This window comes from Eurosta solidaginis, chromosome 5 (genome assembly GCF_040869045.1).
Source record: "Eurosta solidaginis isolate ZX-2024a chromosome 5, ASM4086904v1, whole genome shotgun sequence".
Lineage (NCBI taxonomy): Eukaryota > Metazoa > Arthropoda > Insecta > Diptera > Tephritidae > Eurosta > Eurosta solidaginis.
In genome coordinates, this window is record NC_090323.1 from 77,946,450 (window position 1) to 77,958,857 (window position 12,408).

Sequence of the window (12,408 nt, forward strand, 5' to 3'; positions counted from 1 at the left end):
GCTGATTTTATTTTTTAACACGCTTATATTAGCTTCCCTTGTATTTATGTATGTTTGTAGCTCTCTAGGCTAGGCGCGCGAAGGAGAGTTACAAACAAGTGAATATAGTTTAAAAAACTAAACACGCTTTTAAACAATATCGAACTAAAATGCTAAAAATAATTTTAAAAATAAGTTTAAAACAATAAAGAACGAAAAATACTAGTAGATATTATTGTGAAAAAAAGCGTCGGATATAAGAAAAATATGGCAAAAAGCGCCCACTTTTTATACTCAGTTGAGCAGAGCTCACAGAGTATATTAATTTTGATTGGATAACGGTTGGTTGTACAGGTATAAAGGAATCGAGATAGATATAGACTTCCATATATCAAAATCATCAGTATCGAAAAAAAATTTGATTGAGCCATGTCCGTCCGTCCGTCCGTTAACACGATAACTTGAGTAAATTTTGAGGTATCTTGATGAAATTTGGTATGTAGGTTCCTGGGCACTCATCTCAGATCGCTATTTAAAATGAACGATATCGGACTATAACTATGCCCACTTTTTCGATATCGAAAAGTGCGATAATTCATTACCAAATACGGATAAAGCGATGAAACTTGGTACGTGAGTTGAACTTATGACGCAGAATAGAAAATTTGTAAAATTTTGGACAATGGCGTGGCACCGCCCACTTTTAAAAGAAGGTAATTTAGAAGTTTTGCAAGCTGTAATTTGGCAGTCGTAGAAGATATCATGATGAAATTTGGCAGGAACGTTACTGCTATTTCTATATGTATGCTTAATAAAAATAAGCAAAATCGGAGAACGACCACTCCCACTTAAAAAAAAAATTAAAAAAAAAAGTTAATATCCTTACGGTATATATGTAAATTATGTCAACATTCAACTCCAGTAATGATATGGTGCAACAAAATACAAAAATAAAAGAATTTTTCAAAATGGGCGTGGCTCCGCCCTTTTTCATTTAATTTGTCTAGGATACTTTTAATGCCATAAGTCGAACAAAAATTTACCAATCCTTGTGAAATTTGGTAGGGGTTTAGATTCCAGGACGATAACGGTTTTCTGTAAAAAAGGGCGAAATCGGTTGAAGCCACGCCCAGTTTTTATACACAGTCGACCGTCCGTCCTTCCGCTCGGCCATTAACACGATAACTTGAGCAAAAATTGATATATCTTTACTAAACTCAGTTCACGTAATTATCTGACCTCACTTTGTATTGGTATACAAAATGGCCGAAATCCGACTATGACCACGCCCACTTTTTCGATATCGAAAATTACGAAAAATTGGAAAAAATGCCATAATTCTATACCAAATACGAAAAAAGGGATGAAACATGGTAATTGGATTGGTTTAGGTTAGGTTGAACTGGCCGGTCCATGAGGACCTCACATAGACTGATTGAGTCCGTAGTGCTACCAGAAGTTTGTTTTAACGACCAAACTGAAAAACCTTATCAAAAACCAGGGCCTATGTTATAAAATAACTCCGTCCTCTTGGCAAATACTAGAAGCTTCCTAGGACTTAAGCCACTTGCTGCTTCTAGATCTGACAGCTGTATCACTCCTAATAGCTGGAGTCTTAGCCTGGCAAGTGCAGGGCACGAGCACAGAACGTGCTCGATCGTTTCCTCCTCCAACCCGCACTTCCTACATCTGCTATCACTGACTAAGCCTAATTTAAAGGCATGTGACGCCAGAAGGCAGTGTCCAGTCAGAATACCCGTCATGAGTCTACAGTCCTCTCTTTTTAATGATAGAAGCAACTGTGTTAGTCTAAGGTTGTAAGGCCTACACATAATCTTCGACACTTTACAGCCCCGCGCTTAAACCCACGCCTTTCCCGCTTGGTCGCCCGCTTGGTGCACCTCTCGCCTTCGTTTAATCTCGCCCAATCTAATTGGGACGTCTTCGGAGCAAGCTTCAATGGATGCGCCCTTTTTAGCTAGTTCGTCCGCTTTTTCATTCCCATCTATTTCCATATGCACTGGGACCCAATATAGATGTATGCTTCTCCCTGTCCCGATTCTCTCCAGAGACTGCTTACACTCTAACACGCATTTAGATGCTGTGCTATGCGAGATTATTGCCTTAATTGCTGCTTGACTGTCAATATAAAAGTTAACACGGTTGCAGCTTAAGCTATTCTCTTCCAGGGTTTCTACTGCTTTGGTTACGGCTAATATTTCCGCTTGGAAAACGCTACAGTAATCCGGCAGCCTGTAGGATCTGCTTATTTCCGGATCAGCGCAGTATATCGCAGACCCTACTCCTTCCACTACTTTGGAACCATCGGTGTACACGTGTATCGCCTCGTCCGCCATTTCCGCACCCTTGCGCCAACCGTCCACCTCTATTGTGGCCTTAAAATCTCCCTCGAAGCGCAGATAGGGAATCGGGTAGTCTGTTCGTCTTGTGATTGATGACGCTATACTACTATGGCCATATGGTCGGCGCTCAAGCTGCCCCGAAGCACCGAGCCTGGTTGCGGTCGTTAATGCTTTGTTCTTTGTTACCAGGTCTACAGGTGGAATGTGCAGAATGGCATACAGTGCAGCCGTCTGGGTTGTTTTCAGGGCTCCCATAATGCTAAGCATCTATAGTCTGCATACCCCCTCTAATTTTTTGAGGTATGTTGTTTTTTGTGTGGCTTTCCACCAAACAAGAACTCCATAGTATAGAATAGGGCTTACAATCGCTGTTAAAACCCAATGAGAAAGAGAGGGTGATAGGCCCCACGTACACCCCAGCATTCTTTTACATGCATAGAGTGCCGTTGAGACCTTCTTGACTCTCCTCTCTACGTTGAGCTTCCATGACAGCTTACTGTCTAGCATGATTCCTAGATATTTTGTGCAAGGTTTCTCCTGTAAGGTCACCCCTTCTAACTTAGGCCTGGTCCAATTTGGGACCTTGTACCTCTTTGTAAACAAGACCATATCCGTCTTCTCTGCATTGACTTTCAACCCGACATTAGATGCTCAGGTATAAATATCCCGAAGCGCCAGATCCATCAAAGAACTAATCGTTGGAAGACACTTTCCACTTATGACAATTGCAACGTCATCTGCGTAAGCCGTAAGTTTTACGGGTCCCTCATCAAATTGCCTGAGCAGTTGGTTGATGACCAGCGTCCACAGCAGAGGTGACAGCACCCCTCCCTGCGGCGTGGCAATGTCCACTGGTTTCGTGGCCTCGTACAATCCCCATTGTGATGTAATCTTTCTGCAATTTATCATGCAGCCGATCCATCTGATTAAGGCAGGATGTACTTTAATGTAATTAAGACCATCCATAATCGCCCATTTTGCAACAGTATTGAAAGCCCCGGCAATGTCCAAGAAGACTCCTAGAGCATACTCCTTATATTCCAGGGATTTCTCTATGCTTATTACCACCCTATGCAATGCGGTTTCTACCGACTTGCCTTTGGTGTACGCATGCTGTGTTGTGGAGAGCAGCTTTTCATCCTCATTGCACTTTATGTACACATCTATCAGCCTCTCAAAGGTTTTGAGCAGAAATGATGTTAAGCTAATGGGTCTATAGTCTTTGGGATACACGTGACCGATCTTCCCCGCCTTTGGTAGAAAAGATACACGAGCAGTTCTCCAAGAGTGTGGTACATGATTCAGTCTTATGCACCCATCGAATATTATTTTAAGCGATTCCACGACCGCTCTACTTGAGACTTGTAGCATGGCCGGGAATATACCATCTGGGCCCGGCGATCTTGGTATCGGTCACCAAGCCCGGCATCGAAGTGTGAGTGATGTCTGCTGGCTCTTCTAAACCGTCTCCCGATGGGAAATGTGTATCGAGAAGCACTTCAAGGGATTCCTCACTATTACGTGACCATTCCCCGTTCTCTTTCTTTATTAGTCCCTGGACTATGTTCCCTTTGCTAGGACTTTTTTCAACCGCGCTGTTTCGCTGGAGCACTCTATGTCCGTACAGAAACTTTTCCATGAGTTTCTCTTCGCCCTGGTAATTTCACGCTTGTAGATCCTCAGTAGATCCCTGTACTCGTCCCGACACGCTTCGCTTTCCGCGGTCTTTGCGAGCTTAAACATTTCTTTTACCTGTCTTCTTAGAAGACTCAGCTCATTGCTCCAGCATGGCGGCTTTGCTTTTCCTCTGAATCTTCTTATAGGGCAAGCTTTGTTATACGCAGTCATAAGCGTTCTTGTTAGGCATTCATTCGACTCCTCCAGTTCCTCTACATTAGCAACCTCTTTGCGTTTTCCCAGTTTTGTTTCTACATGTTTCTGGAATTTAGTCCAGTTCGTTGACCTAGGGTTTCTAAAGGTTCCTCCCTTCTCTACCCTATTTAGGGGGATGCTGAAGCTGATATACGCATGGTCGGAGAAATATGGTCTATCAAGAACCATCCAATCATACCTTGATATATCACGCTCGGAGCTCAATGTAATATCCAGAAAATTACTGGATGTTGGACCAATGTATGTAGTGACATTTTCCTTGTTGGCTATCTGCAAATTGGTTTGCAGGATGTAACAAAATAGAGATTCGCCTCTCTCGTTCGTATCCATCGGTGGAAGCTCCGCAGCATAGGCCATGTAGCAGGACGCCAGGATAAATGCCTGCTTATTCTTTTGCTCGACGGCTACCGCTACGAGATCCTCAGTGGTGTAATTAGGGAGCATATATGAATGCAGCTGTTTCCTTACCATTACTACAGCTCGCACCCGTCCTTCCGTTTGCGCGTAGTAAACGCGAAACCCGTGCGCGCTAAGTCCAGACACCTTTCCTCCCGATGAAAGCCACGGCTCCTGGATCAGCGCCACGTCAAACGAACCCTCCTCAAGGGTTAGGAGGAGTTCGCTCGACGCCGTGTTGTGTTGGAGGTTTATCTGTAGGACTTGCAGCACCATTGGGCTGTTTGTCCCCCTCCAGCACCTTCATCTTGACGTCGTCGTCGTCCCCTTGCCCTTTTGGTTTAGAGTATTCGAGGCCCCTTCAGTCTCCCGTGACTGTTGTGCCGGGTGTTCCTCTGTGCGAGTCACAGCACCATTTAGCGGTTGGTCCTCTTCTAGCACGTTCGTGGTGACGTCGGGGACCTCCACCTGTATTTTTTCCCTTAGGATTTTGAGGTCCTTTTCGACTTCGCCCACCTCTAGCATGTTAGGGGTTTTATACTCGGGACTTCTTTTCCTGATTCGCATATATATTTTGCCAAGCTGCGTGTACAATATAAATGTAGAACTGACCATCCTCGGTAGGCCGAGATACAGTAAGTACCTTCCAATCCTGTGTCGGTATGTTCGGATTCGCGATGTTGTCACACGCTATCTATTCACACCATTATACCATCCCCCGAATCAAAGGTTGGAAGGGGCTTACTTGGTTGTTCCCGCATCATCTTAAGCATTAAGCTAACAAGCTCCCTTTCCACAGATATCCACCTTTCAGTAGTCACTTGTCCGAAAGTACTGCTACGATCAACCAGCGCCACAGTCAGTGACTGCTTTGCCACATCATTCATCTTCTCGGGAAAAGCCGGAGTCTTAGTGTTATCTCCCTTTGGTACCTCCAAGAAAACCAGTGTCTTAGCGTTAACTCCCTTTAGCGCCTCCGAGAAAGCCGGAGTCTTAGCGTTATCTCCCTTTGGCTTATCTCCTACTTCCGTAGTTGGAACCCTCTGACTCGCAGCTTTCGAGGTAGTTGCTACCTTGCTATTGGAGCCCATCTGTCTTACAGCTTTGGGCCTTCTTGTCTTGTCTATGCAACTTCCCTGCCTCGCGGCTCTAGGACTGGGTCCTTTCTGCCTCTTGAAAGCAAGCTTGTCGCCTTCCGCCGAACGTTGCCTCTTCATTCTGCAATTCGACGCTTCTTCCTCCTCGTACCGGTTGCAGAACCGAGGATTTCTCGCAGCAAACCTTTTGAACTGCCTTCGACCTACTTCTACCGCTTCTTGGGCCCATTCCAAGCGCTCGATCTCTACTTCGTTTGGGTCGACCACTGCTCCTAAGCGTTGTACAATTCTTAGTGCTGGACGGTACTGCGAGAGAGCTCTTTTACTTCCTCTGCTCCGTTCCCTTCTCCACTCTTCTACTACGTTTTCATTTGTGTGCTTCTCCAAAACTGAGTTCATTGAATCAGCACTACTCTCGCTCCCCGATTCCGACGCATCGCTTAATTCCTATAGTCGTCCTTGGATTGCGACTCAGTCCTCCTCTTAACATCGTCCTTATTACAATCAGGTAATGAGTAGTTCATCTTGGTCGTACGACCACCTGCCCGACAAGGCGGGCTCAGCGGTCCAATATTATATACGTGGAGAGAACCGTCCGCCACACAGCACCCCTTACTATGGTAAGGCCATAAATACTTCCCGAGGTGGCCCGGTATCGGGAAGGCTCCGTTCGAATACAGCCGAATTTATCCCCTGGCTGCAAATCGTCCAATAGGCACGGTCCGCATAACACCCTGGATTAGGGGGTTGGCAGTTCTTGGTCACCGACATACCGCCTTCCTATGAGGCGAAACGGCGTAGATGTCAGTCCTAAATAGCTCCGCCTCATAGTCCGGCGCTATGGAGTTGGGCTAAGCCCTCACACCAACGACTAGTTGCCTACCCTAGTGATGGTTTTTTTCTTTATTGACGCAAAATATAACTTTAGAAAAAACTTTGTAAAATGGGTATGGCACCTTCCATATTAAGTAAAATAAAATGAAAAAGTTCTGCAGGGCGAGATCAAAAGCCCTTGGAATCTTGGCAGGAATACTGTTCGTGGTATTACATATATAAATAAATTAGCGGTACCCGACAGATGATGGTCTGGGTCACCCTGGTCCACATTTTGGTCGATATCTCGAAAACGCCTTCACATATACAACTACCACCACTCCCTTTTAAAACCCTCATTAATACCTTTAATTTGATACCCACCTGGTCCACCTTTATGGCGATATCCCGAAAAGGCGTCCACCTATAGAACTAAGGCCCACTCCCTTTTAAAATACTCATTATCACCTTTCGTTTGATACCCATATTGTACCAACACATTCTAGAGTCAACCCTGGTCCACCTTTATAACGATATCCCGAAAAAGCATCCACCTATAGGACTAAGGCCCACTACCTTTTAAAATTCTCATTAACACCTTTCATTTGATACCCATATCGTACAAAAAAATTCTAGAGTCACCCCTGGTCCACCTTTATGGCGATATCTCGAAAAGACGTCCACCAATAGAACTAAGGACCGCTCTCTTTTAAAATACTCATTAACACCTTTCATTTGATACCCATATTGTACAAACAAATTCTAGAGTCACCCCTGGTCCACCTTTATGGCGATATATCGAAAAGGCGTCCACCCATAGAACTAAGGACCGCTCCCTTTTAAAATACTCATTAACACCTTTCGTTTGATACCCATATTTTACAAACGAATTCTAGAGTCACCCCTGGTCCACCTTTATGACGATATCTCGAAAAGGCGTCCACCTATAGAACTAAGGCCCCTTCCCTTTTAAAATACTCATTAACACCTTTCATATGATACCCATATCGTACAAACAAATTCTAGAGTCACCCCTGGTCCACCTTTATGGCGATATATCGAAAAGGCCTCCACCTATAGAACTAAGGCCCACGCCCTTTTAAAATGCTCATTAACACCTTTCATTTGATACCCATATCGTAAAAACAAATTCTAGAGTCACCCCTGGTCCACCTTTATGGCGATATCTCGAAAAGGCGTCCACCTATAGAACTAAGGCCCGCTCCCTTTTAAAATACTCATTAACACCTTTCGTTTGATACCCATATTGTACAAACGCATTCTAGAGTCACCCCTGGTCAACCTTTATGGCGATATCTCGAAAAGGCGTCCACCTATAGAACTAAGGCCCGCTCCCTTTTAAAATACTCATTAAGACCTTTCGTTTGATACCCATATTGTACAAACGCATTCTAGAGTCACCCCTGGTCAACCTTTATGGCGATATCTCGAAAAGGCGTCCACCTATAGAACTAAGGCCCACTCCCTTTTAAAATACTCATTAACACCTTTCGTTTGATACCCATATTGTGCAAACGCATTCTAGAGTCATCCCTGGTCCACCTTTATGGCGATATCTCGAAAAGGCGTCCACCTATAGAACTAAGACCCACTCCCTTTTAAAATACTCATTAACACCTTTCATTTGATACCCATATTGTACAAAGGCATTCTAGAGTCACCCCTGGTCCACCTTTATGGCGATATCTCGAAAAGGCCTCCACCTATAGAACTAAGGCCCACTCCCTTTTAAAATACTCATTAACACCTTTCATTTGATACCCATATCGTACAAACAAATTCTAGAGTCACCCCTGACCCACCTTTATGGCGGCATCTCGAAAAGACGTCCACCTATAGAACTAAGGCCCACTCCCTTTTAAAATACTCATTAACACCTTTCATTTCATACCCATATTGTACAAACGCATTCTAGAGTTACTTCTGGTCCACCTTTATGGCGATATCTCGAAAAGGCGTTCACCTATAGAACTAAGGCCCACGCCCTTTTAAAATACTCATTAACACCTTTCATTTGATACCCATATCGTACAAACAAATTCTAGAGTCAGCCCTGGCCCACCTTTATGGCGATATCCCTAAATGGCGTCCACCTATAGAGCCAAGGTCCTCTTAAAATACTCTTTAATACCATCCATTTGATACACGTGTCATACAAACACGTTCTAGGGTTACCCTAGGTTCATTTTCCTACATGGTGATTTTCCCTTACTTTGTCTCCATAGCTCTCAACTGAGTATGTAATGTTCGGTTACACCCGAACTTAGCCTTCCTTACTTGTTAGTTCTATAATTAATATTTAAAATGTGTTTTTTAGTTTTTTTTTAACTATATTTATTTCAGTATTTAATTAGCGAGACATGCTCATATTGCTTTTTTTATACAATTGTTTTTTTTTTTTTCATAGATATTAGAGAAAAATTACAAAGTTTACAAACGGCGATGGTTACTTGGACATGTTTCTGAATTTCAATTCTTATCAAAATAAAAAAATGTTACCAACATATCGAGAATTATTTACTGTCGTGTTGGTCCATTTTTTATTAAAATATAGCTTCACATCACTTTAAGTTATTTAAATCCACATAATTTAGCGCATTATTTCCCACAACACACCAGAATTGCAAAGTTTCATGTTTTCTCTCCATTCCATTCGCCTAACACCAACAAGCAGATTTTGAGACAACAAAGGTATGTTGTTGCTGTAGAGATGAGCCAACCATATAGTTGAACCATGGTTTCCACCATATCATTGCAGAAAATAGTAAAGAAGTTCTCTTTTTACCTAGCTTTTATTCGGTTTCGTTGTATGTACATATGTATGAATATGTATGCATATAACGGAGTCTTTGAGCATAATTTTCACCAACTTCCAGAAATTTTATTAATTTGCTGACAATGCAATAAGTTAATAGTGGAACTACAAAAGCCCAAGGAACATAAAATCAATTGAACTTATGATCACTTCAAATGGCCATAAGTTTAATTGAACGCGTATCAACGACCGATGGCAATGCAGAAATTTAATGGTGGGGCGACATAAGGGCAACGGATAATTGACCTTATTAAGAATGAACATAAGGTTAATTGAATCTTTGAACATATATCAAGGACCGATGACAATGCAATAATTTGATAATGGGTAACATTAGCTGAAAGGACATGAAGTCAATTTAATTTTTGACCCCTTAAAATGACCATAAGTTTAATTCAAACTTTGCACACGTATAAAAAACCGATGATAATAGAGAAATTTAATGGTGGGGCGACATACGGTCAACGGGCATAAGGCAATTTGAAGAGGCCATAGGACCAATTGACTTTAAGGCTGTTAAAAATTTGGTGTAGTGACCATTTAGGAAATTTCCCTTTGACCATTTCGGTAAAGAGACCATAACCATATTTTTGCTGAATTCAGACTAACACAAAAGCAAACACGCATCAAACAACCAATTATTGTCAAGTATATGACCAATATTACCTCTTGAACTCCAGCGATATCGACGTTGTACGGGTTTATAAAGTAGGATTTCTCTGTAGACTTTCCCGCAATCACCTGGCAGTTGAGCAGAAGAGTGACGTCACTCTAGAAAAAAGAGGAGGGGCTGTGCTCAGTGTTGCTTCAACGTAAAGCAAATCAAGGAGTACTAACGAGAATCGTCTGCATAAGTTCGAGCTATCGTTTTGTGCTCAACCATCTTTCTGGGCCCGATTATGCATAACGCCGTGCCACTTTGTGTCGCAGTTACTCACATGTCACTCACTAATGTCTCGTTGGTCCAAAGCTATTGAAAGACGAAGCACTACTGCAAGAAGAGGATCGCTACGGGATGCTCCCAACAGGAAAAGGACTGCGCGCTTCCGCAACACTACTCTAAACCTTTTCCGAGTACAACGAAAACAACAAAACGCGTTATTTTACGTGGTGGCTGCGTAATATATTGTTGTAGATGGCAGCGCGCTCATTTGGGCCATGAAAGTAGAAAAAAACTTTAAAGGGTTTTTATGATATTGTGGAGCATTAACTTTCCTATCTTTTTTCACCTATCGCTTATTTGTCTTCTTTTCCGGAAGAGGATAGTAAAGAGTAGTCCGGTTGCATGTACATAGGTGATCCAAAAATAAAAATCGCTGACATTTCGCTCTTAACTGGAGTAAACGACCAGCTTTCGTGGGAGTGCATATTAGTTAATCTAAACCCTGTTGTCCGTTGAATGGACGTTTATCTCCTTGCTGGCGTCTATTTAGTTATTATTATATTTTTATCCTTTTAATCATTTTTTTGGCTGCTGGCTTATTTTTACTTCCTTTATATTAGTTTCGTTTATATTTTCCCGGAAATTTCCATATCAAATTGGAGACTCTTGCAATCCGTTTTTGATTAGCTTCCCGTAGAGCTGCTACTTGAAACTAAATCAAACTTCAAAATCCGACAACAATGCAACATGAGGGAAAAATTTGTTGGTGGGTGTCCAGGGATCCTAAAAAATCAAAAAATCCGAGCTTGGAAATTTTGCTTTCAAGCTTTAAGGAGCTTCCCGATAACCCAGTGACCTGAAACTATGAACGTAGCTTGGGACTTTACTATATACTTTATTATATCTAGGATAAAACGATTTTCTATATGGGAAAGGGATGGAGATATTTAAAGATAGCAAATAAAAAGTACATCTACAACATCTGGAATCTGGTGACCGCTATTTCGAAAACTTCCCGGAGAGCAAGATTTTTGAAACTAAAACGTATTTTACAACACCACAACAATGCAACATGACGGAAACAGATTTTTGCTAAGTGGTCCAGGGATCGTGAAAATTCAAAAAATAATCCGAGCTTGCAAATTTGTCTTTCGAGTTTTAAGGAACTTGCCGATAACCCAGAGACCTGGAACTTTTGACATAGCTTTAGCTATATTAGGCTGTAATATTTAAGATAAAAGAGTTTTCTAGATGAGACAGGGATCGAGATATTTAGAAGGTCCATTTACAACGTGTGGAATCTTGCGACCGCTGTTTGAATAGTTTCGCGTAGCGCTAGATTCTTGACACTGAGAACAAACATACTTCAGAACCCCATGATCTTACAACATCAGGGGAAACAATTTCGCTAGGTGGTCCAGGGATCGTGAAAATTAAATAAATCGGTCTAACTTGGAAATTTTGCTTTCGAATAATAACCATAAAATAACCAAATTACAAAGAACTTTCCAATAACTCAGAGAGCTGAAACTTTGAACGAAACTTCGGGCTTTATAAGGTTGAAATACTTAGAATAAAAGAGTTTTCTGAATGGGACAGCGATCGAAATATTTAGGGGTATTAAAAAGTCAATTTAGAATTCTGGAATATTGGGATCAATTTTTATTAACTACTCACTGAGCTAGTTTCTTTAAATTAATGGCCGAAAGAAACGAATGTGTTTTTAAATCAAGACATAATCTTTTTGAGCTTTGAACATAACCACTGAAAATATTTTTTTGGGAGCAAAAATATAAAGGTTGTGTGCAATTATATGCCATTTGGCGCTTCTTTTATGCCATTGATATAGAAGAAGTACTTAAAAAACCTCAGCGAGTTAGGGGGCTTAGAATATACCCGCGGCAGGTATGCCTGAGGTAAGAGGCGACAAAAATACCACATTGATTGATTGAACCCAATTGTCAACCTCACCTACACGTGGCGAATACTGTTTCTTTAACAACCAAGGCTCTTGCGACCCCAAGTTTCTCATGGATCTAGGGGCGGGAGTGGGTTATGGCCTGGAAGGTTTCATGTGGTCATAACAAATCGTTCCCGAGATGGTCGGGCTAGTAAATTAATTGTGCTTATTACCGGAACGTACCGGAT

At 42.0% G+C, this 12,408-nt stretch overlaps 1 protein-coding gene across 7 annotated transcripts in view; it reads right to left on the reverse strand.

Annotated features, from left to right (window-relative positions):
- Window positions 1-12,408, reverse strand: part of Indy (I'm not dead yet) — a 329,958-nt gene that overhangs the window by 89,643 nt on the left and 227,907 nt on the right. The window lies entirely within an intron of this gene.